Source organism: Oncorhynchus keta, chromosome 22 (assembly GCF_023373465.1).
Source record: "Oncorhynchus keta strain PuntledgeMale-10-30-2019 chromosome 22, Oket_V2, whole genome shotgun sequence".
NCBI classification, from domain to species: domain Eukaryota; kingdom Metazoa; phylum Chordata; class Actinopteri; order Salmoniformes; family Salmonidae; genus Oncorhynchus; species Oncorhynchus keta.
This window is the reverse complement of record NC_068442.1, coordinates 41,518,173-41,543,897: the sequence shown is the minus strand read 5'-3', so window position 1 is coordinate 41,543,897 and position 25,725 is coordinate 41,518,173. Positions and strand designations below refer to the sequence as shown.

Sequence of the window (25,725 nt, the reverse complement as noted above, 5' to 3'; positions counted from 1 at the left end):
CGTGTACAGAGTGCGTGAGTAGGTCATCTTGCAGCCGTGTACACAGTGCGTGAGTAGGTCATCTTGAAGCCGTGTACAGAGTGCGTGAGTAGGTCATCTTGAAGCCGTGTACAGAGTGCGTGAGTAGGTCATCTTGCAGCCGTGTACAGAGTGCGTGAGTAGGTCATCTTGAAGCCGTGTACAGAGTGCGAGAGTAGGTCATCTTGAAGCCGTGTACAGAGTGCGTGAGTAGGTCATCTTGAAGCCGTGTACAGAGTGCGTGAGTAGGTCATCTTGAAGCCGTGTACAGAGTGCGTGAGTAGGTCATCTTGAAGCCGTGTACAGAGTGCGTGAGTAGGTCATCTTGCAGCCGTGTACAGAGTGCGTGAGTAGGTCATCTTGCAGCTGTGTACAGAGTGCGTGAGTAGGTCATCTTGCAGCCGTGTACAGAGTGCGTGAGTAGGTCATCTTGAAGCCGTGTACAGAGTGCGTGAGTAGGTCATCTTGAAGCCGTGTACAGAGTGCGTGAGTAGGTCATCTTGAAGCCGTGTACAGAGTGCGTGAGTAGGTCATCTTGAAGCCGTGTACAGAGTGTGTGAGTAGGTCATCTTGCAGCTGTGTACAGAGTGCGTGAGTAGGTCATCTTGAAGCCGTGTACAGAGTGCGTGAGTAGGTCATCTTGCAGCTGTGTACAGAGAGCGTGAGTAGGTCATCTTGAAGCCGTGTACAGAGTGCGTGAGTAGGTCATCTTGAAGCCGTGTACAGAGTGCGTGAGTAGGTCATCTTGAAGCCGTGTACAGAGTGCGTGAGTAGGTCATCTTGCAGCTGTGCACAGAGTGCGTGAGTAGGTCATCTTGCAGCCGTGTACAGAGTGCGTGAGTAGGTCATCTTACAGCAGTGTACAGAGTGCGTGAGTAGGTCATCTTGCAGCCGTGTACAGAGTGCGTGAGTAGGTCATCTTGCAGCCGTGTACAGAGTGCGTGAGTAGGTCATCTTGCAGCCGTGTACAGAGTGCGTGAGTAGGTCATCTTGCAGCCGTGTACAGAGTGCGTGAGTAGGTCATCTTGAAGCCGTGTACAGAGTGCGTGAGTAGGTCATCTTGCAGCCGTGTACAGAGTGCGTGAGTAGGTCATCTTGAAGCCGTGTACAGAGTGCGTGAGTAGGTCATCTTGCAGCTGTGTACAGAGTGTGTGAGTAGGTCATCTTGAAGCCGTGTACAGAGTGCGTGAGTAGGTCATCTTGAAGCTGTGTACAGAGTGCGTGAGTAGGTCATCTTGAAGCCGTGTACAGAGTGCGTGAGTAGGTCATCTTGCAGCCGTGTACAGAGTGCGTGAGTAGGTCATCTTGAAGCCGTGTACAGAGTGCGTGAGTAGGTCATCTTGAAGCCGTGTACAGAGTGCGTGAGTAGGTCATCTTGAAGCCGTGTACAGAGTGCGTGAGTAGGTCATCTTGCAGCCGTGTACAGAGTGCGTGAGTAGGTCATCTTGCAGCCGTGTACAGAGTGCGTGAGTAGGTCATCTTGAAGCCGTGTACAGAGTGCGTGAGTAGGTCATCTTGAAGCCGTGTACAGAGTGCGTGAGTAGGTCATCTTGAAGCCGTGTACAGAGTGCGTGAGTAGGTCATCTTGCAGCCGTGTACAGAGTGCGTGAGTAGGTCATCTTGCAGCCGTGTACAGAGTGCGTGAGTAGGTCATCTTGCAGCCGTGTACAGAGTGCGTGAGTAGGTCATCTTGCAGCCGTGTACAGAGTGCGTGAGTAGGTCATCTTGCAGCCGTGTACAGAGTGCGTGAGTAGGTCATCTTGAAGCCGTGTACAGAGTGCGTGAGTAGGTCATCTTGAAGCCGTGTACAGAGTGCGTGAGTAGGTCATATTGAAGCCGTGTACAGAGTGCGTGAGTAGGTCATCTTGAAGCCGTGTACAGAGTGCGTGAGTAGGTCATCTTGAAGCCGTGTACAGAGTGCGTGAGTAGGTCATCTTGAAGCCGTGTACAGAGTGCGTGAGTAGGTCATCTTGAAGCCGTGTACAGAGTGCGTGAGTAGGTCATCTTGCAGCCGTGTACAGAGTGCGTGAGTAGGTCATCTTGAAGCCGTGTACAGAGTGTGTGAGTAGGTCATCTTGAAGCCGTGTACAGAGTGCGTGAGTAGGTCATCTTGAAGCCGTGTACAGAGTGTGTGAGTAGGTCATCTTGAAGCCGTGTACAGAGTGCGTGAGTAGGTCATCTTGAAGCCGTGTACAGAGTGCGTGAGTAGGTCATCTTGAAGCTGTGTACAGAGTGTGTGAGTAGGTCATCTTGCAGCCGTGTACAGAGTGCGTGAGTAGGTCATCTTGAAGCCGTGTACAGAGTGCGTGAGTAGGTCATCTTGCAGCCGTGTACAGAGTGCGTGAGTAGGTCATCTTGAAGCCGTGTACAGAGTGTGTGAGTAGGTCATCTTGAAGCCGTGTACAGAGTGCGTGAGTAGGTCATCTTGAAGCCGTGTACAGAGTGCGTGAGTAGGTCATCTTGAAGCTGTGTACAGAGTGTGTGAGTAGGTCATCTTGAAGCCGTGTACAGAGTGCGTGAGTAGGTCATCTTGAAGCCGTGTACAGAGTGCGTGAGTAGGTCATCTTGAAGCCGTGTACAGAGTGCGTGAGTAGGTCATCTTGAAGCTGTGTACAGAGTGTGTGAGTAGGTCATCTTGAAGCCGTGTACAGAGTGCGTGAGTAGGTCATCTTGAAGCCGTGTACAGAGTGCGTGAGTAGGTCATCTTGTAGCCGTGTACAGAGTGCGTGAGTAGGTCATCTTGCAGCCGTGTACAGAGTGCGTGAGTAGGTCATCTTGCAGCCGTGTACAGAGTGCGTGAGTAGGTCATCTTGAAGCCGTGTACAGAGGTTGGCTGGGAAATGCAGTGTGCTTTTTTTTATTTGATAGATTTGTATTCTTCATGTATTTAACCAGAGATGTCACATTGAGACTTACATCTCTTTTTCAAGTGAGCCCTGGTCAAGAGAACTGGATACATAAAGTAACACGACAGACACAACAAAAGATCAAACATAACAATAAATGGAATTTAAAACTGTGCAAAGTGCATAAGAGAGCTTAAAGGGACAATCAGCAGTTTCTACATCCATTATTGGAATAATTCATGAATTATTTTTACCCATTGATTGATGAAGAATAGAACTTGTAAATGCCTCGTGAGCTGAATTGAACTGTCGTACCCTATCAGAACCCAAATGTAAGCTTGGTTTATTTACTCCAATGTTAGTAAAGAAAGTCAATGTAAACAAACATATTTAACTATAATTTTGATTTCATGGACGATCAGTCCTTGCATCCATAGTCTTTGAGTTTGAGAGTGGTTACACAATTGTAATTTTTTAAATGTTTTATGACGTACACTGGATAGGTGCAGTGAAATGTGTTGTTTTACAGGGTCAGCCATAGTAGTACAGTGGCCCCCGAGAAAATGAGGGTTAAGTGTCTGGCTCAAACAGTGATGGGGAAAACGCTTTGTTATTGTTTTAACTGCTGATTGCCACTTTAAAAGAGCAGGTTCAAAAACATGTGCAGTCAGTGGTCAGCAGCTCTCCAATCCAGGATTTAAAAACATCAGTCAGAATAAAATGATCTAGTTTTAAGTCCTTCTGCAAAGTGTCCCCGAGATGACGAGCCAGCAAAGCTAAAAGCACTCCAGGCCCTTGTTCCTGTGTTGCCCATGATGCCAACTACCCACAATGCACCAGAAAGCACTTTGCGAGCAGCCTCGTGAGCTCTGGTCCTCTCCCCTGCTCCACCGCAGTGGGAACAGGGATGACCAGCCAGCTCCAAAAGCAAAACATACCAAATGTGTTTCACTGTGAGTTCTCTGTGAAATATTGACTCCAAATGTGTTTCACTGTGAGTTCTCTGTGAAATATTGACGCCAAATGTGTTTCACTGTGAGTTCTCTGTGAAATATTGACTCCAAATGTGTTTCACTGTGAGTTCTCTGTGAAATATTGACTCCAAATGTGTTTCACTGTGAGTTCTCTGTGAAATATTGACTCCAAATGTGTTTCACTGTGAGTTCTCTGTGAAATATTGACTCCAAATGTGTTTCACTGTGAGTTCTCTGTGAAATATTGACTCCAAATGTGTTTCACTGTGAGTTCTCTGTGAAATATTGACTCCAAATGTGTTTCACTGTGAGTTCTCTGTGAAATATTGACTCCAAATGTGTTTCACTGTGAGTTCTCTGTGAAATATTGACTCCAAATGTGTTTCACTGTGAGTTCTCTGTGAAATATAGACTCCAAATGTGTTTCACTGTGAGTTCTCTGTGAAATATTGACTCCAAATGTGTGACGTATTTTGTGTGTTATACATTAAAGGCTCCCGAGTGGCGCAGCGGTCTGAGGCAGCTGTCTGAGGCAGAGGTCTGAGGCAGCTGTCTGAGGCAGCGGTCTGAGGCAGCGGTCTGAGGCAGCGGTCTGAGGCAGCGGTCTGAGGCAGCGGTCTGAGGCAGCTGTCTGAGGCAGCTGTCTGAGGCAGCGGTCTGAGGCAGCTGTCTGAGGCAGCGGTCTGAGGCAGCTGTCTGAGGCAGCGGTCTGAGGCAGCTGTCTGAGGCGGCTGTCTGAGGCGGCGGTCTGAGGCGGCGGTCTGAGGCGGCGGTCTGAGGCGGCGGTCTGAGGCAGCGGTCTGAGGCAGCGGTCTGAGGCGGCGGTCTGAGGCAGCGGTCTGAGGCGGCGGTCTGAGGCTGAGGCAGCGGTCTGAGGCAGCGGTCTGAGGCAGCGGTCTGAGGCAGCGGTCTGAGGCGGCGGTCTGAGGCGGCGGTCTGAGGCGGCGGTCTGAGGCGGCGGTCTGAGGCAGCTGTCTGAGGCGGCGGTCTGAGGCGGCGGTCTGAGGCGGCGGTCTGAGGCGGCGGTCTGAGGCGGCGGTCTGAGGCAGCGGTCTGAGGCAGCGGTCTGAGGCAGCTGTCTGAGGCGGCGGTCTGAGGCGGCGGTCTGAGGCGGCGGTCTGAGGCGGCGGTCTGAGGCGGCGGTCTGAGGCAGCGGTCTGAGGCAGCTGTCTGAGGCAGCGGTCTGAGGCGGCGGTCTGAGGCGGCGGTCTGAGGCGGCGGTCTGAGGCGGCGGTCAGAGGCGGCAGTCAGAGGCGGCGGTCTGAGGCGGTGGTCTGAGGCAGCGGTCTGAGGCACTGCATTTCAGTGCTAGAGGCGTCACTACAGACCCTGATTCAATCCCAGGCTGTATCGCAACCGGCCATGATCGGGAGTACCATAGGGCGGCGCACAATTGGCCCAGCATCGTCCGGGTTTGGTCGGTGTAGGCCTTCATTATAAATGAGACTCTTAACTGACTTGCCTAGTTAAATAAAGATGAAATAATAAAAATAAAAATACTTCATACAAAATGATACAAAGTATATTCAAAGCGTCAACCTACCTCCTGCAGTCCCTGATCCAGCTCCTGATCCTTATTCATTGGTCTCTACACAACACCACCCACAACCATAATGCACTGATCAATAAAAACGTGGCTTTGCCGATGTAAACAACCTAATCTATATACACTCTTTCAATCAAAAGGAAAGTTCTGTACTCCATATCCTTGGCTCCTGTGGAGTGTCTCTTTCCCTATCTATTATTGGTCATGGGGGAACGGCCACCATTGATTGGACAATGGAGAGAATTGACCTCTTCTCAGACACATCTAGACCAACCGTGAGCATGCTGCAATGTACTCCCTTCTCTTCCCCCTCTCTCTCTCTGTCCCTGTCTCTCTCTCTCTCTCTCTCTCTATCCCCTCTCTCCCTGTCCCTTCTATCTCTCTCTCTCTGTCCCCCCCCCCTCTCTCTCTCTCTCTCTCTCTGTCCTCCTCTCTCTATCTCTTTGTCCCCCTCTGATGATGTACAAATGGTTAATGTACAAAAGGGAAAATAAATAAGCATAAATATGGGTTGTATTTAAAATGGTGTTTGTTCTTCACTGGTTGCCCTTTTCTTGTGGCAACAGGTCACAAATCTTGCTGCTGTGATGCACACTGGTATTTCACCCAATAGATATGGGAGTTTATCAAAATAGGGTTTGTTTTCAAATTCTTTGTGGATCTGTGTAATCTGAAGGAAATATGTGTCTCTAATATGGTCATGCATTTGGAAGGAGGTTAGGAAGAGCAGTTCAGTTCACCTCATTTTGTGGGCAGTGAGCATATAGCCTGTCTTCTCTTGAGAGCCATGTCTTCCTAAGACGGCCTTTCTCAATAGCAAGACTATGCTCACTGAGTCTGTTCATAGTCAAAGCTTTCTTTAAGTTTGGTCAGTCACAGCGGTCAGGTATTTTACCACTGTGTACTCTCTGTTTAGGACCAAATAGCAGTGTAGTTTGCTCTGTTTTTTGTTAATTCTTTACAAAGTGTCAAGTAATTATCTTTTTGTTTTCTCATGATTTGGTTGTGTCTAATTATGTTGCTGTCCTGGGGCTCTGTGTGGTCTGTTTGTGTTTGCTTATGGGGCTCCTCTCCAGGTTCATCTCTCTGTAGGTGATGGCTTTGTTATGTAAGGTTTGGGAAGCGCTTCCTTTTAGGTAGTTGTAGAATTCAACGTCTCTTTTCTGGATTTTGATCATTAGCAGGTATCGCTCTCTCCATCTCTCTGTCCCCCTCTCTCCATCTCTCTGTCCCCCTCTCTCCATCTCTCTGTCCCTGTCTCTCCATCTCTCTATCCCCCTCTCTCCATCTCTCTGTCCCCCTCTCTCCATCTCTCTGTCCCCCTCTCTCCATCTCTCTGTCCCCTCTCTCAATCTCTCTGTCCCTGTCTCTCCATCTCTCTGTCCCCCCCTCTCTCTCTGTCCCCCTCTCTCCATCTCTCTATCCCCCTCTCTCCATCTCTCTGTCCCCCTCTCTCCATCTCTCTATCCCCCTCTCTCTCTGTCCCCCTCTCTCCATCTCTCTATCCCCCTCTCTCCATCTCTCTATCCCCCTCTCTCCATCTCTCTATCCCCCTCTCTCCATCTCTCTATCCCCCTCTCTCTCTCTCTGCCCCCTCTCTCCATCTCTCTATACCCTTTCTCCATCTCTCTGTCCCTGTCTCTCCATCTCTCTATCCCCCTCTCTCCATCTCTCTATCCCCCTCTCTCCATCTCTCTATCCCCCTCTCTCCATCTCTCTATCCCCCTCTCTCCATCTCTCTGTCCCCCTCTCTCCATCTCTCTGTCCCCCTCTCTCCATCTCTCTGTCCCTGTCTCTACATCTCTCTATCCCCCTCTCTCCATCTCTCTGTCCCTGTCTCTCCATCTCTCTATCCCCCTCTCTCCATCTCTCTATCCCCCTCTCTCCATCTCTCTGTCCCCCTCTCTCTCTCTGTCCCCTCTCTCCATCTCTCTATCCCCCTCTCTCCATCTCTCTGTCCCTGTCTCTCCATCTCTCTATCCCCCTCTCTCCATCTCTCTATCCCCCTCTCTCCATCTCTCTGTCCCCCCCTCTCTCTCTGTCCCCCTCTCTCTCTCTCTGCCCCCTCTCTCCATCTCTCTATCCCCCTCTCTCCATATCTCTGTCCCTGTCTCTCCATCTCTCTATCCCCTCTCTCCATCTCTCTATCCCCTCTCTCCATCTCTCTATCCCCTCTCTCCATCTCTCTATCCCCCTCTCTCCATCTCTCTATCCCCCTCTCTCCATCTCTCTATCCCCCTCTCTCCATCTCTCTGTCCCTGTCTCTCCATCTCTCTATCCCCCTCTCTCCATCTCTCTATCCCCCTCTCTCCATCTCTCTGTCCCCCCCTCTCTCTCTGTCCCCCTCTCTCTCTCTCTGCCCCCTCTCTCCATCTCTCTATCCCCCTCTCTCCATATCTCTGTCCCTGTCTCTCCATCTCTCTATCCCCCTCTCTCCATCTCTCTATCCCCCTCTCTCCATCTCTCTATCCCCCTCTCTCCATCTCTCTATCCCCCTCTCTCCATCTCTCTATCCCCCTCTCTCCATCTCTCTGTCCCTGTCTCTCCATCTCTCTATCCCCCTCTCTCCATCTCTCTGTCCCTGTCTCTCCATCTCTCTGCCCCCTCTCTCCATCTCTCTGTCCCTGTCTCTCCATCTCTCTATCCCCTCTCTCCATCTCTCTGTCCCTGTCTCTCCATCTCTCTATCCCCCTCTCTCCATCTCTCTGTCCCCCTCTCTCCATCTCTCTGTCCCCCTCTCTCCATCTCTCTGTCCCCGTCTCTCCATCTCTCTATCCCCCTTTCTCCATCTCTCTATCCCCCTCTCTCCATCTCTCTGTCCCCCTCTCTCCATCTCTCTGTCCCTGTCTCTCCATCTCTCTGTCCCCCTCTCTCCATCTCTCTGTCCCCCTCTCTCCATCTCTCTATCCCCCTCTCTCCATCTCTCTGTCCCTGTCTCTCCATATCTCTATCCCCCTCTTTCCATCTCTCTGTCCCTGTCTCTCCATCTCTCTGTCCCTCTCTCTATCACTCACTCTCCTGTCTTTCAAACTCAAACCTTCCCTCTCCATAGCAGTGATGCCTCTCTGTCCCCCTCTCTCTGTCTCTCTCTGCCCCCCTCTCCCCATCTCTCTGTCCCCCTCTCTCCATCTCTCTGTCCCCCTCTCTCTCTCTATCTCTCTGTCTCCCTCTCTCTATCTCTCTGTCCCCCTCTCTCTATCTCTCTGTCCCCCTCTCTCCATCTCTCTGTCCCCCTCTCTCTATCTCTCTGTCCCCTCTCTCTATCTCTCTGTCCCCCTCTCTCCATCTCTCTGTCCCCCTCTCTCCATCTCTCTGTCCCCCTCTCTCCATCTCTCTGTCCCCCTCTCTCCATCTCTCTGTTCCCCTCTCTCCATCTCTCTGTCCCTCTCTCTCTCTCTCTCTGCCCCCCTCTCTATCTCTCTCTCTCTGTACCTAGGTATTTATCCGTACCAGGGTTGGGGTTAATTCCATCTCCCTGTAAATTCCATTTAATTTAACTCAAAATTCTAGGTCAGTCTTTCAATTCAGATGATTCATTCCTCTCAATTCCCAATTCAGTATTATCCCCAACAATCACACACATTCCAATTCAATTCCCTCAGGCTTCAAGTTGATCAGATCACTGTTCAGACAGCCTAGCTATTTATTTCTATGTTATTTTTTATTTATTCGTTATTTTACCAGGTAAGTTGACTGAGAACACATTCTCATTTACAGCAACAACCTGGGGAATAGTTACAGGGGAGAGGAGGGGGATGAATGAGCCAATTGTAAACTGGGGATATACTATAAAATAGAGAAATGCAAGATGATTCAAACAATTCCAGAAACTGGGAAATGTACAAATATAGAATTTTAGTCCAAACTGTTTTAATTCCAACTCCATAACTAATTGATGAGTGAACCCTGCGATGTACCTCTATTTCCTCTATCCTCCCCTCTCACTCGCACTACCTCATTATTTACTTATTTTATTTATTTCACCTTTGTTTAACTAGGCAAATCAGTTAAGAACAAATTCTTATTCAAAGGGGAATTGGCTTGAGAGAGAAAAAAAAAGAGAGAGAGAGAGAGAGAGAGAGAGAGAGAGAGAGAGAGAGAGAGAGAGAGAGAGAGAGAGAGAGAGAGAGAGAGAGAGAACCTGAAATAAGGGTGTGTAGAGGACTTGTTACTTATTACTTCGGCAGAGAGAGACCATGTCTGAATACCCATACTAGCGTATGTGTAGTGGACGAGAGAAGTTGATACTCGACTAGTGACTGGCTAGCGTGGGAGCACAGCGTGATGACTCAATCACGATCTAAGGCATTATCTGAATGACAGACCATCTGTGGGTTATCACAGGAGTCAATCTCGATGAAGAAATGTTCCCACAGAAGTCTTAGGGTGACTGAGGCAAGGAGAGGTGAAGACTGATGAATCTTGAATCTACGAAATTAATGTTACTCTGTGAATTAAATTGTCATGTTTAGATCGTTTCAAGAGATGATAAAGAGCTATGAATTTTGATATTTTTTATTGTACTGGATGTTTTCATGTTTTGGGCCATGCAAAGTGATGTTAATTACACGATAGGAGATACTGGGAGGTGGAGCTCTTGGAAGAATAAAAGCTGTGTTTAAACGTTGAGTCATTGGTATATTTTCTATGCTATTAAGACTTAGTGTGTACCACCACCAAATGGATACGAACCGTAGCCCTCTCATGTCTGACTAATATTCCTTGAATTATTATTTGGTGAAACGTCTAATGGTAAATGCTATTCCTAATATACATAGCAGATATGCTTGGTCTCTAACTGTGCATCTCTGAGCTAAGGATAACGCAATAATACAATGGTAAGACATCAATTGCAAGATATTAACTCTTTGTTCTTCAGCCTCTTAGTAATTACATAACGGTAAACCTAGACACGTGCATCTTATAGTATTCCGAGTGATGACGCAAGACTCGCAACCATGGCGATACCCACTGGATACGAATATGGCCCTACAGCATTCACATGATAATGGAGGCTGATTGATGAGTGTAGTTTATTATAATGGTTGGATCATTTATATGAATTACATAATGGTGACCCCTCGTCCTCAGTCGATGGGTATTTTCTACACTGTCACGTTCTGACCTTAGTTCCTTTGTTTTTGCCTTTGTTTTAGTATGGTCAGGGCGTGAGTTGGGGTGGGCAGTCTATGTTTATTTTTCTATGTTGGTTTTTGTGTTCGGCCTAGTATGGTTCTCAATCAGAGGCAGGTGTCGTGAGTTGTCTCTGATTGAGAATCATCCTTAGGTAGCCTGAGTTTCACTTTTGGTTTGTGGGTGTTTGTTTCCATGTGAGTGTTTGCTTGTTGTTTGGGGTTTGGGTTTTGGGGCTGGGTTTCTGTACAGCACATTGAGATATCAGCTGATGTACGAAGGGCTATATAAATACATTTGATTTGATTTTGATTTGATTTGGGCCACACGGTACTGTTTCGTTTTGTTCACATCGTTTATTGTTTTGTTCCAGTGTTCAGTTTGTTTATTAAAAAGACATGAACACTTACCACGCTGCACCTTGGTCCTCCTCTCTATCTTCAGACGACATCCGTTACAGAAACACCCACCAGCAGCGATCTCAGGACTCCTGGAAACGGGGGGCCGTTTTGGACGGCAAGGGTTGCTACACATGGGAGGAGATCCTGGCTGGAAGGGATCGCCTCCCATGGGAACAGGTGGAGGCAGCCAGGAGAGTGGAGGCAGCAGGTAATGGGAGCCAGCGCTTCGAGGGAACACGGCTGTCAAGGAAGCCCGAGAGGCAGCCCCAAAAAGGTATTGGGGGGAGGTACACGGGAGTGTGGCTAAATCAGGTAGAAGACCTGAGCCAACTCCCCGTGCTTACTGGAGAGCGAGAGGGACCGGGCAGGCACCGTGTTATGCCGTGAGGCGCATGGTGTCCCCGGTGCGTGTGCATAGCCCGGTGCGGTACATCCCAGCTCCTCGTATTGGCCGGGCTAGAGTGGGCATCGAGCCAGGTACCATGAAGCCGGCTCAGCGCATCTGGTCTCCAGTGCGTCTCCTCGGGCCGGTGTACATGGCACCAGCCTTACGCATGGTGTCCCCGGTTCGCCAGCACAGCCCAGTGCGGGCTATTCCACCTCACCGCACTGGCTTGGCTACGGGGAGCATTCAACCAGGTAAGGTTGGGCAGGCTCGGTGCTCAAGAGCTCCAGTGCGCCTTCACGGTCCGGTCTATCCGGTGCCACCTCCACGCACCAGCCCTCCGGTGGCAGCCCCCCGCACCAGGCTGTCTCTCCGTCTTCTCCCTAAAGGTGCTCCCGCCTGTCCAGCACTGCCAGAGCCTTCCTCCTGCCCAGTGCTGCCAGAGTCTCCCGTCTGTCCTGAGCCGCCAGAGTCCCCCCTGAGCCGCCAGTCTCCCGTCTGTCCTGAGTCGCCAGTCTGTCCTGAGCCGCCAGTCTGCCCTGAGCCGCCAGAGCCGCCAGTCAGCCAGGAGCCGCCAGAGCCGTCAGCCAGCCAGGAGCTGCCAGTCAGCCAGTCAGTCGCCCTTCACTCCGGAGCTGCCTGAGTCTCCCGCCTGTCCGGCGCTGCCGGAATCTCCCGTCCAAGGTCGGCAGCGAGGGTCCAAGGTCGGGGGGGTACTGTCACACTCTGACCATAGTTTGCGTTGTTTGTTTTGTTTGGTCAGGGTGATATGAGTGGGCGTTCTATGTTGTATGTCTAGTTTGTCTGTTTCAATGTGTTTGGCCTGATATGGTTCTCAATCAGAGGCAGGTGTTAGTCGTTGTCTCTGATTGGGAACCATATATAGGTAGCCTGTTTTGTATTGTGGGGTGTGGGTGATTGTTCCTGTTTCCAGTGTTCCTGTGTTCAAGTTTACGGGACTGTTTCATCTTCGCTCATTTTGTCGGTTTATTGTTTTTGTTCGTTGTTATAGTATTCTATTAAAATGGATAATCATCATGCTGCATTTTGGTCCTCCTCTCTTTCGCCCGACGAAGAACGTTACATGTGGGCATAACTGAAAAGGCGTGTACAAGCAAGGAGGCCTACAAACCTGACTCAGTTACACCAGCTCTGTCAGGAGGAATGGGCCAAAATTCACTCAACTTATTGTGGGAAGCTTGTGGAAGTCTACCTGAAACGCTTGACCCAAGTTAAACAATTTAAAGGAAATGGTACCAAATACTAATTGAGTGTATGTAAACTTCGGACCCACTGGGAATGTGATGAAAGAAAGAAAAGCTGAAATAAATCATTCTCTCGACTATTATTCTGACATTTCACATTCTTAAAATAAAGTGGTGATCCTAACTGACCTAAGACAGGGAATTTTTACTAGGATTACATGTCAGGAATTGTGAAAAACTGAGTTTAAATGTATTTGGCTAAGGTGTATGTAAACTTCCTACTTCAACTGTATATAGTCCGGACTCCGACATTGCTCGTCCTAGATACTACTGCACTGTTGGAGCTAGGAACACAAGCATTTCACTACACCAGCAATAACATCTGCTAAATATGTGTATGTGACCAATAAAATGTTATTTGATTTGAAAAGGACAACAACATAGTTGCTTTGAGTGAGGGAAAGGACCATAAACCATGCTCCGTGATAGGGCATCTAGTACAATATCTGGATATTCTGTTAGTCACTTGGATTCACAAAACATGTTGCACTGGTTTAGTAAAAATACAGGTGTCAGTTACCAAATGAGCAGAGCCTTATATTTGTCATTATTATACAACTGTGCTGCCAGGTGGAGATCTGGGTATTGGAGTCACTCAAATCAAATCACATTTGGTCACATACACATGGTTAGCAGATGTTATTGCGAGTGTAGTGTAATGCTTATGCTTCTAGATCCGACAGTGCAGCAGTATCTAACAGAAAATATCTAACAACTCCACAACAAAACGTAATATCTAACAAATTCCACAACTAAACCTCATACACACAATCTAGTAAAGGAAATGGGATGAGAATATATAAGTATAAAATATATGGATGAGCAGTGACAGAGCGGCTAAGATGCAATAGATAGTAAAGAATAGATAGTGAACGATACAGTATACATTATATACATATGAGATGAGTAATGCGAGATATGTAAACATTATTAAAGTGATCCCAATGTAACGACAGTAACAACAGACCCCAGAATGCATGGAGGAGGGTACTGCAGGTAAATACCACATGGAGGTAAGGCACGTTGAAGTCACAGATCTCATAATTTACAAGTTAAGCCACCTGGATACAAAAAAGTGTGTTTTTTCAACTGCTGTAAGTGGGTGAACTAGGCCTAGAGAAGTAGAGAGAGAGAGAGAGAGAGAGAGAGAGAGAGAGAGAGAGAGAGAGAGAACCGGGGGGCAAGGAAAGGGCTTCGGTTGTCTTCAGCAAACCTGCTCCCCGTTCTGCCTCAAGCTCATCACCACGGCAGCCAGGGGTAAATCTCCATGGCAACACCCACCTGGGAGCACTTGTTAGCATGAAGTCGAAAGGAAGGGTTTGGGGGGGTGGGGCGCTTTTCAGCCTGTATCTTAACAGGGAAGAAGGACAGCCTTCTCAAGAAGGCTCGTCTCTCCAGGAAAGCCCAGGTCACAACCTGTTTTCTCGTGAAGCCTCTCTCTCTTCACAGAAGCCCAGATCGCAGCCTGCTTTTCTCATGAAGCCTGTCTCTCCAGGAAAGCCCAGGTCACAGGCTCAGACACACGGGGATTAGGGGTGCAAAGAGAGGTTGGAAAAATACAGCCGCCATCTTGGAGAACTGTCAACTATAGACACCGAACTGTCCATACCTCCTTTGGTTCAACCTTGGAACTCTGACCTTTTTAATATATGACTGAAAGAGTCATAAATTGGGGGTTTTGCTGAGGTTTTTCTGACAAATGCTTTGACAGATATTTCAAAATAACCTTATCTTTGACGATGCAATCATGGAACACATGGCACAACACTATCCAATATCTTCAGCAAAGAGCTACATGCCTTCACTTGACATTGGAACCTTCCTTTCCCAATGCATATTCACATCTTGCAGGAGAAAAATAATGAAATGAACACCGCCCAGGGTCTTCTCACTGGGCTGATCCCAAAGGTAGCACATCCCCTACCCGCTTCACTTGTAAGAGTCCAATCCAATCAGACCTAGGTGAAGTGACCTAGGGTATTTCAGGGGTCAATTTGGGATTGGGCCCTTTTCTCTTGCTATCCACTAAGGAAGAGCTGGGAAGTCTCTCGCCCCAAGAGGAACGAGCCAGTGAAGCTATAACTCTGACAGAAGCAGTCAGCGGGGCGATTTGCGGGGCCATAAAGTGTAGGCTTGGACGGTATACCGTATAGACCATATACCCGGGTATTTGGGAATAGCCACGGGATGGTTTTTCAATAACTGTCAATACCGTTGGAACTAGTTTTTAATACATTTATAATATTTGTAGGTACTTTATAAGTAAATACCTGCAGTCAACCTGTGCAATACGTTAGGAGATATAATTTCAAATCATTTTTCATTATGAAGCTTACCGGTAGTCCCCAGTCACGTGGTGTTTGTTTACAAGCACAAATAGAGACCGGAGTCTTGTGATCACTCACTGTTGTGCAACACACACCAGGTGATCTGGTTACAGTATGGAATTCACAACTAAATGTTTGCCGGCTAGATATCTTATAACTATTAAAGTTAACTGTCTAAAATGTGCTAAATGCTCTGCAGTTAGCAACATTATCTTCTTCCAAAATCAAGCCTCGCTTTGTAACAGCAGAGAATCCTATCCTGGATCAAGAGCCTAGCTTGTAATATTTGTTTTGTGTGTGCAGCAAACAGTGAGTAACATTTTTGAATTACTTTATGAGCTGGGATGTCTGTCCTGAAAAGTTAACAGTTGACAGTTAACTTAGGTCAGAGACTGGTCCTCAGTTACATTTACATTTACATTTAAGTCATTTAGCAGACGCTCTTATCCAGAGCGACTTACAAATTGGTGCATTCACCTTATGACATCCAGTGGAACAGCCACTTTACAATAGTGCATCTAAATCTTTTAAGGGGGGGGGGGTGAGAAGGATTACTTTATCCTATCCTAGGTATTCCTTAAAGAGGTGGGGTTTCAGGTGTCTCCGGAAGGTGGTGATTGACTCCGCTGTCCTGGCGTCGTGAGGGAGTTTGTTCCACCATTGGGGGCCAGAGCAGCGAACAGTTTTGACTGGGCTGAGCGGGAACTGTACTTCCTCAGTGGTAGGGAGGCGAGCAGGCCAGAGGTGGATGAACGCAGTGCCCTTGTTTGGGTGTAGGGCCTGATCAGAGCCTGGAGGTACTGAGGTGCCGTTCCCCTCACAGCTCCGTAGGCAAGCACCATGGTCTTGTAGCGGATGCGAGCTTCAACTGGAAGCCAGTGAAGAGAGCGGAGGAGCGGGGTGACGTGAGAGAACTTGGGAAGGTTGAACACCAGACGGGCTGCGGCGTTCTGGATGAGTTGTAGGGGTTTAATGGCACAGGCAGGGAGCCCAGCCAACAGCGAGTTGCTAGAGCATGATAGAGCATGGCACTTGCAATGCCAGGATAGTGTGTTCGATTCCTGGGACCACCCATATGTAAAATGTATGCACGCATGTAAGTCGCTTTGGATCAAAGCATCTGCTAAATGGCATATATTTATAAAATGTTCGCAATGCACTCGTTAGCATTTAAATAGCATTCACTATGGGATTTTACATGTATTTGTTAGCATTGCTAACCTTCGGATAAGAGAGTATTAGTGGGGGTTTGAAAACAGTTTCCCTTGTGTTCAGTGCCGGTATTACCAAATATCCTGGTATGGCAGAAGGTCGGTATGAAGGTATAATAATCTGGATACCGCCCAAGCCTACTAGAGACATTACTGTGGAACGGAGGGTGTATTCTTCTGAGCCTTTCTTTAATTTAAATACGACCATCACCATTTGTCAGTCACGAGATTGACGGATGCTGCGTTATTCAGAAGGAAAAAAAGTCCTCTGAGCCGTCAATCTTTCAGGGCTACAGGTGTTGAAAAATACACATAGGTACAAGTGTAGCAGTGGAGGCTGCTGAGGGGAGGACAGCTCATAATAATGGCTGGAATGGAGTCAATGGAGTGGAATCAACCACATGGAAACCACATCATTGATGTGTTTGATATCATTTGATTGACTCCATTCCAGCCATTATTATGAGCCATCCTCCCCTCAGCAGCCTCCACTGGAAGTGTAGCACCCCTGTCTTCTCTGTCTGTCAGGTCCTCCGCCCGCTTTAAGACTTGAGGCAAGAAAAGTGGATTTATTTGGGGAGCCGTTGTTGGAAAATTCACCAAGTCAATTCTATTCACCTCTGCAAGTCACTGTGTGTGTATGTGTGTGTGTGTGTGTGTGTGTGTGTGTGTGTGTGTGTGTGTGTGTGTGTGTGTGTGTGTGTGTGTGTGTGTGTGTGTGTGTGTGTGTGTGTGTGTGTATGCATGTACGTGCGTGTGTGTGCGAGTGCGTGTGTGCGTGTGTGTGTGTGTGCGTACGTGTGCTTATGTGTGTGTGCATGTGTGCGTGTGTGCGTGCATGTACGTGCGTGTGTGTGCGAGTGCGCGTGCGTGTGTGTGTTTATACAGGCATTGACTTTGAAGTGAGGCTGACAGAACAAGGTGTCTGTGGCTGTTTTACATTTCCAACACAGCCCTCCTCAGTCTTCAGCAGCCCTATTCTTCTGTCCGGCCAGTTGATACTCTCTTCAAACAGATTAGTGTTCATTTAGCAGGCAGGATGGCTGGACTGTGAATGAGTTGATAAAAGGAAAATAGGGCCCTAACAACAAACCCATGCACACACATACACACACACACCTCAATCCACACATCTCAATACACGCATTTTAAAATGCAGGTCGATCCAAAGCATGATGGGGCCTACTGGTGCTGCAGCTCCCTCGTCATAAATTATTACTGGCTGTTCAGAACAGCGCCCAGCCAATCATACGGCTGGGATCTCAGTTGCCAGTGGACCAACTCAAGGCTAACATCTTCAGTATAATGGCAAAAAACTGGGCCTAGTCTAAGATACCCGCAAGTTGATTGAATAGTTCCATTGAGATGAAGTAGAGTAATTGGACTGACACATGATAAAGTCCAGAGCAATTGGCCTCTGGTCAGTTCCCCTACGCGCTACGGTTCTGTAGGTTTGAGAGATATTGTAGTTGATTGGTTAAGAGACCTGAAACCAGCTAATATGAATGGATGGGGTGATGGAGGCCGGTTCTTTTGCCCGACAACACAGTTGCTGATACTGGTTGGTTGCACTACGATGCAAACAGCCTGACAGTACAGGAATTCTAAGGACATGAGGCTTTTACATTAGCCAATCACAGCAGGATGTTGTGTAGAATACGATGAGGACAACAAACAGGATATTCAAGAGAATGCTTTGACGGCATTTGAAATTGCGCAAAACTGACCTGGTTACACTTGACGCTGCTCGATGTGTAAAAATGGCCTACTGCATAACAACAGACATCACAGTAGCACAACACCAGCATGCCTTTTAATAATGCATCAGCCTGAATAATTCATCTGGTTCAACGGTTTTACATCATAGTAAACACAGATAATAGTTTAGAAAGAGTTTTTCATCTGATTTATAACATTGCTACAGACCCAGTAGGAGGAGAACAGTTTCATGTTTTCTGGTTTTACTGTTGCATGCGGAGAAGAACACTGCCATTGTAATTGTAACAAATCAAGGTTGGCTTATTAAACAGATGATGGTGCGGTTTTTCCCTCCGATTGGATTTTACATTGTTTCCAACTAGTCATACAGCCATGATGCATCTCATTACGTCTCCATCTTTGACCTGAAGAGCATTAAAACACTGTAATGTTTCATGTAGCCCCCCAGACTGACCAATCTCCTTCATGGTGAAGCCTCGACCTTGCGTTGGAACTCAACATAAAATCATTTTCTCCTTGGCGTTGGTGGCTCCTCAGGAAGGGGTAAGTGAGCGGCTTTAAAGCAAGGTCGGGGATGTTTACATTCCCTCTCCGACATTACTACAGCTTATATCGCAAACATAAAGTATGTGTAAGATCATCCGTCATTAGCTTTTAAGTATCTGCCACCGACGAACCAGACAGCTTCGTCTGTGTTTATGGCTGCAGTTGAAGTTGTGGACTGCATACGTGTACCTAGAAAGGCACCTGGCACCTTGTATGGACTTCTAGACGCCCTCATTTCTTTCTTGAAGGCACTGGGAAAGTCAGATCTCAGTAGGAGAAATTAGATCAATAAATATCTGTTTGACACATCCCAACGGGACCCCCTTTATCTGGGGGGTAAAACTCGGTAAAAAAATAAAAAACAGCACCAAAAACGACTATTGAAAAATGTCACTACATTCAACGTGATGACATTTCTGAAGTGACATAGTCCTGTAAAAATCCACACATTTTCTTCTGTTTAAGAGAGTAGTTCCCTGTGAGGTGAGAGGCTTAAGTACTCCTGGAAATGACCATTGTATTAATTAGCAGGTGAACACATACCCCTGGCCTTTCACACTTCATCAAAGTGTAGAATTTGACCATAACCAGATTCCTATACTTCCCTTACACTAAGCCTATACTTCCCTTAGACTAAGCCTATACTTCCCTTACACTAAGCCCTCCATAGGATCACTTGGTTTTGATTAGATTGATTAGGATCCTAATGCTGACAGCTAGTCTCACTGGGTTCCGACATAAAACAAAAAAATACATCACAGACAAAACACTTGACAATTTACATACATTTAAAAACATTAACATGTAGTGTGTGCATCTATCAGTTACACACACAGTGCATTCGGAAAGTATTCAGACTTCTTGACTTTTTCCACAATTTGGAACGTTACAGCCTTATTCTAAAATAGATTAAATCGTTTTCCCCCCTCATCAATCTACACACGATAGCCCATAATGACAAAGCAAAAACAGATTTTTAGAAACAGAAATATTACATTTACATAAGTATTCAGACCCTTTACTCTGTACTTTGTTGAAGCACCTTTGACAGTGATTACAGCCTTGAGTCTTCTTGGGTATGATGCTAAAAGCTTGGCACACCTGTATTTGGGGATTTTCTCCCATTCTTCTCTGCAGATTCTCTAAAGCTCTGTCAGGTTGGATGGGGAGAGTCGCTGCACAGCTATTTTCAGGTCTCTCCAGAGATGTTTGTCTGGGCTCTGGCTGGGCCAATCAAGGATACTCAAAGACTTCTACCGAAGCCGTTCCTGCGTTGTCTTGGCTGTGTGCTTAGAGTTGTTGTCCTGTTGGAAGGTGAACCTTCAACGGAGTCTGCGGTCCGGAGCGCTCGGAAGCAGCTTTTCATCAAGTATCCCTCTGTACTTTGCTCCGTTCATCTTTCCCTTGATCCTGACTAGTCTCCCAGTCCCTGCTGCTGAAAAACATCCCCACAGCATGATGCTGCCACCACCATGCTTCACCGTAGGGATGGTGCCAGGTTTCCTCCAGACGTGATGCTTGGTATTCAGTTAAATCTTGGTTTCATCAGATCAGAGAATCTTATTTCTCATGGTCGGAGTCCTTTAGGTGCCTTGTTGCAAAGTTTAAGCGGGCTGTCATGTGCATTTTACTGAGGAGTGGCTTTCGTCTAGCCACTCCACTTGGTGGAGTGCTGCATAGATGGTTGTCTTTCTTGAAGGTTCTTCCATCTCCACTGAGGAACTCTGGAGCTCTGTCAGAGTGACCATCGGGTTCTTGGTCACCTCCCTGACCAAGGCCCTTCTCCCCTGATTGCTCAGTTTGGCCAGGTGCCCAGCTCTGGGAAGAGTCTTGGTGTTTTTTTGGTATCTTTCCCCAGATCTGTGCCTCAACACAATCCTGTCACGGAGCTCTACGGACAATTCCTTCGACCTCATGGCTTGGTTTTTGCTCTGACATGCACTGTCAACTGCGGGACCTTAAATAGACAGGTGTGTGCCTTTCCAAATCATGTCCAATCAATTGAATTTACCATAGGTGGACTCCAAGCAAGTTGTAGAAACATCTCAAGGGATGATGAATGGAAACAGGATGCACCTGAGCTCAATTCCGAGTCTCATAAAAAAATCAAATAAAAATTGCAAACATTTCTAAAAACCTGTTTTCACTTTGCCATTATGAGTTATTGTGTGTAGATTGATCAGGACATTTTTTTAAATTTCATCAATGTTAGAATAAGTCTGTAATGTAACAAAATATGGACAAAGTCAACGGGTCTGAATACTTTCTGAATGCCCTGTACACGTCAGTACATACACACTACAAGTAGGTCACATGGGGGAGACGCATTGCGCCGTGAGGTGTTGCTTTATTTGTTCTTTTAAACCAGGTTGGCTGTTCACTTGTGCTATAAAAGATGGAAGGGGGTTCCATGCACTGGCTCTGTTAAATACTGTACGTTTCCATGAATTTGTTGTGGACCTGGGGACTGTAAAAAGACCCCTGGTGGCATGTCTGGAGGGGTAAGTGTTTGTGTCAGAGCTGTGTGTAAGTTGACTATGCAAACAATTTGGAATTTCCAACATGCTTCTTAGGGTAGCCTAGTGGTTAGAGTGTTGGACTAGTAACCGAAGGTTGCAAATTCAAACGCCCGAGCTGACAAGGTACAAATCTGTCGTTCTGCCCCTGAACAGGCAGTTAACCCACTGTTCCTAGGCCGTCATTGAAAATAAGAATTTGTTCTTAACTGACTTGCCTAGTTAAATAAAGGTCCATTTTAAAAATAAAGACGAGAAGTGACGCAGTCTGTCTTTCCTCAACTCTTACCCAAGAGAGACTGGCATGCATAGTATTAATATTAGCCCTCTGATTACAATGAAGACCTGCAGCTCTGTTCTGGGCCAGCTGCAGCTTAACCAGGTCTTTGCAGCACTTGACCATACGACTGGACAATAATCAAGATAAGATAAAACTAGAACCTGCAGGACTTGCTTTGTGGAGTGTGGTGTCAAAAAAGCAGAGCATCTCTTTATTAAGGACTTGAAAGATTAGGCTGTTGTTCACAATGAAATCATAGATAGCGAATTTCGACCAAAAGGATTCTCTCATTAGAAATTATATTTGTCAGCTCGTCTACCTGGTCACGCAGCCAGCCACTGTAAAAATGTTGAAGCCTGTAGTCTCTGTAATTAAACAAGCCAGGGTTTTTTTAAACGGCGCAGCATGTTAAATGGTTTGTGCCCGCTCAGTCCTATAGGCAATCAACCAGCCAATAATGGTAAGGCTGGGCTCCTGTCCATAATGAACTCTCTGTCTGTCCCTGAGAATAGGGCATGATGCTTGTGGCAAACTAGGACGGGTCAGTGCTGAACCTGCAAAGTCAACTTTTCCAAAGTAAACCTCATTAGGTGGCATGATAACTCTGGAAATGTAGTACGGGCAATTAAGACCTAAGACCAGTCAGATGTTATTTACACTCTCTCAGAGTTGTGTGTGAACCAGTAAGTACCAAATGTTTGCTTCTTCTTTTAGGACGTTCTTTGGATTGCTTTCTACCACCTAACACATTGAGGATAATATCATCAAATCATGATTAAGTGTCATATTTGTTCATGATTAAACCTGACAGAGACAAAAGAGGTGTGGTGGGTATAACATGAGGATGGCTGAACGTTCCACCAGCACCATCCAATAGCTCCGTCAAGCCAATAAGTCAATATCAGCCAACATTGCTGGTGTGATTTCTTTTACAACCAAATTACAGTTTAAATATGGCCCAAAAAAGCTAATTAAATAGATATAGATCACCCACAACATTATTTTTGGAAGGTCCGATATAAACGCAGCGGAGATCATTTGTTGAAACTTTCCGTTTGTTCGTCCAGTACGTCGTTCTATATCTTGTTTCTGTTTGTTTTCTATGATGTGTTTTCATGGTGATTTTCATGACATTAATTTTTTCTTCCCAGCTGGAAATATTTTGGGAACTTAATACACTGTCCCACATTCACACATGTACAATTCCACGTAAAAAATTCAAATTAGATTTCTGTAAGGAGGAACTCACAAAACTGTGATCCTACAAACACAAAAGCTTTGTATTGCAGATGCAAATTGTATATAAGTATGGAATAAACACACAACACCGGTCTCATATCAATAACACACAACACCGGTCTCATATCAATAACACACAACACCGGTCTCATATCAATAACACACAACACCGGTCTCATATCAATAACACACAACACCGGTCTCATATCAATAACACACAACACCGGTTTCATATCAATAACACACAACACCGGTCTCATATCAATAACACACAACACCGGTTTCATATCAATAACACACAACACCGGTCTCATATCAATAACACACAACACCGGTCTCATATCAATAACACACAACACCGGTCTCATATCAATAACACACAACACCGGTCTCATATCAATAACACACAACACCGGTCTCATATCAATAACACACAACACCGGTCTCATATCAATAACACACAACACCGGTCTCATATCAATAACACACCGAGGAAATAAAACAATTCATCAAACAGCAATAAATCCTGGATTTCTCTGAATGGTAAATAAATAAAGTCCACAAGAGAAGAATGTTATTAACAAGGTGCATCAGCAGAGAGAGAGAGAGAGAGAGATCCCACCGCTGCCACCAAATGTAAGATGGAGAGAAAGAAATCCAAAAGCCCAATACACTCCTACAAAAAAATCAAAAAACAAAGCCTGAACTAAACCCCAGAACCAGCAGCTACTGTTACTGTGCGCTGTCAAACTGAAGACATAGAATATTGCCTCAGGATACAACTCAAGTATATAAGGATGTTATCAAAGGAATGAATCTACAAATCTACAAGCTCAGTGGTAGAAACAGAACCCAAGTCAGAGGTTGCATGTAGCTCAACAAAATAATATCTGATCCATGAAAAATGCTGGATGTATAAAGTGAGAAACTGCAGTAAAATTAACCAGAAACAGATGATACCAATGAAAAGAAACATTATTTAGTTGGAGAACAGAAAACAACATATTTTGAGGGAACCAATGTTCAGAATTTGAACACACTGTATACAGAACCAAATGTACATTTAATGAAGGCAACTGAATGCCAGGGGCTGAATCACTGCCAAAATGCACTAGTTTTCTTTCTATTAAACCTATTAAGACTGCAGAGTTAGGTTGGTCAACATTTTCCAATACAAACCCCTATGATATTCTTTATCCAGAATAAAAATGACTCTGAACATCTGGTAAGAGTTAAAACCCAATGTTTCACATGCACCAAATAGATCCCAAAATGCCAGGATAGAATACTTAAAGATTTTATAGACTGCCTTCAAAATGTCCCTTCAACCATTTTTGTGAGGAGTCGTCACAGATTAAATGATAAGGATTTAACCATATTTTCAGTTTGGGGACCACCAATGCACAGCCAACTCGAGTGAGCCTAAATAACATGGCTAAAATATCCGAAGCCAATACTAAACGTGCACGCACACACACACACACACACACAGGTGATTCTGTGGAGTGTGATATATGAGCGTGCCACTTCAGTGGCTGTGCGCGGGGGTGACGGGATGAAGGGGTATCAGGCATGGCTGTGGGAGATGGAATGTGGCGTGAGGCAGCCTGGTTCGTGCAGCAGTGGGGACGGAGAGAGGCCACAGCCTTTCCTTGTTTTACCGCTCGGCTCCACTACCAATCAATAAGCAATCTGGTAAGGTTTTATTCTGTGAAACTGTTCAGAATAAAGACTCCCTTTGGGCGTCACTGATCGCTGGGCAGAAACACAAGGAACAACAGGAGCGATGAGGTACTGAGTGAGCGTCTCTGCTGCTACCTGGGTAATGCATGTCGAGGAATTCTGGCCCCGCTTCGGGTTACCGAGATAGGGAATTTGCACACAGGCCGACTCCCGACTGATATCTGTCTCGGGCTGCCTGCGAGCAGCGGCAGAGGTTGGCTGGTGGCTCAAAAATATTGTGTTACGCTTCTTTTTTTCTTTCCCAACAACCCCCCCACCAGCGTGTGATCAATGTGCTCGTGTTGAGATGATATACTGTACGATGCATGTGTGTTCGTGGAGATCAATACTCATCAATCATTCAAATGTGGCTGAGGCGCTGGGAGTAATGGACTTAATGTGTAGAGGTCGGAGAGAGGGGGCACCACAAAGAAATGATTAAGTTCATGATTAAGTTCTGATGAACTAATGAGCCTTTAAGGATCTTATGGAAAAATAGTGTACTAAATGGGTCTCATTCACTCAATTATACAATGATTATCCAGAGTAGCACATACCCCCACGTATGCCTCGCTCCCCTGCGGATAAGGCAAGCTATAAACCACTGTTGTTCACACGTTTTCAATGATTTATGAAAAGGAACACTGTCATTTCGGCTTATCAATAATGAAGACCATTAGAATGGTGCAAGACTTTAAAAATAAATAATCATCTTAAGCACACTCGTCCACACAGTGCTCAATGGCATCTATAAAATGCGTATGAAATAACCTGGGCCATAATTTGGTTTGTTTTTCAAAACGAGGGGTAATCTCTTACTTTAGCCTGTATATGGAAGCAGTCAGGATCTGCAGGAGAGGTCACCCGTTTCCCAGATACTCCACTTCATCTTAACACCCCCATCATGAAAACATGCCTTTTCTGTTCGCCAAGTGTCCACAGTATGTTCTACTGTAGTCAAAAGCCAGAGGTGGGCTAGCCTACAACATCCATCCATCCACACATACACGCATCAATGACACTGACAAATACTGACAGCCTGTATGGCTAGGCAGCGATGTGGCTGAAACTTGGCCTCCTCACTACAAAACCAAGGAGACTGTTTTTGGAGCTTTGCTCGCCCAAGTGGAAGGAACGACCGGGCGAGAGGGGTCTGTCCTCTAAGCCGGCCAGCTGTGTTCTGGCCCTGAATAGGCCTTGACCTTGGGCGAGGATGCAAGCCTATTGGGGGTAATCCCATTGCCTCTCCCCTGGCCTCTGACTCGCTGTGTGCGAGGGGGCCAGACACTTAGTACCACTAACCTCCAAACACACACACACACGCACACGAATCCACAACACCCCCTCTAAGAGGACGGGTGGGACGGCCCTGTGCCCTATCAGCAGGCATGGAGGAGGGAGGGTTTCTCCAGAGGGACAGGGATTAAGTTCTGCCATGGTCTCTGCTCTGCGCCCTTCCTTTCCACACCCCAGAAGGGCGATCCAACATGGCCCCCTCTTCCACAGAGGAGGAAGAGAAGCGAGAGGGCAGAGGAACAACTTTTCAAGGACCTCAAATAAACTTGTCTTGCAAAAATGAAGTGCATGCTGTGGACTG

The 25,725-nt window shown here is 46.5% G+C and overlaps 1 protein-coding gene across 1 annotated transcript in view; it reads right to left on the bottom strand.

The window, feature by feature from the left end:
• Positions 1–25,725, bottom strand: part of LOC118380130 (ephrin-A2-like) — a 326,499-nt gene that overhangs the window by 277,814 nt on the left and 22,960 nt on the right. The gene's annotated exons all lie outside the window — the stretch shown is intronic.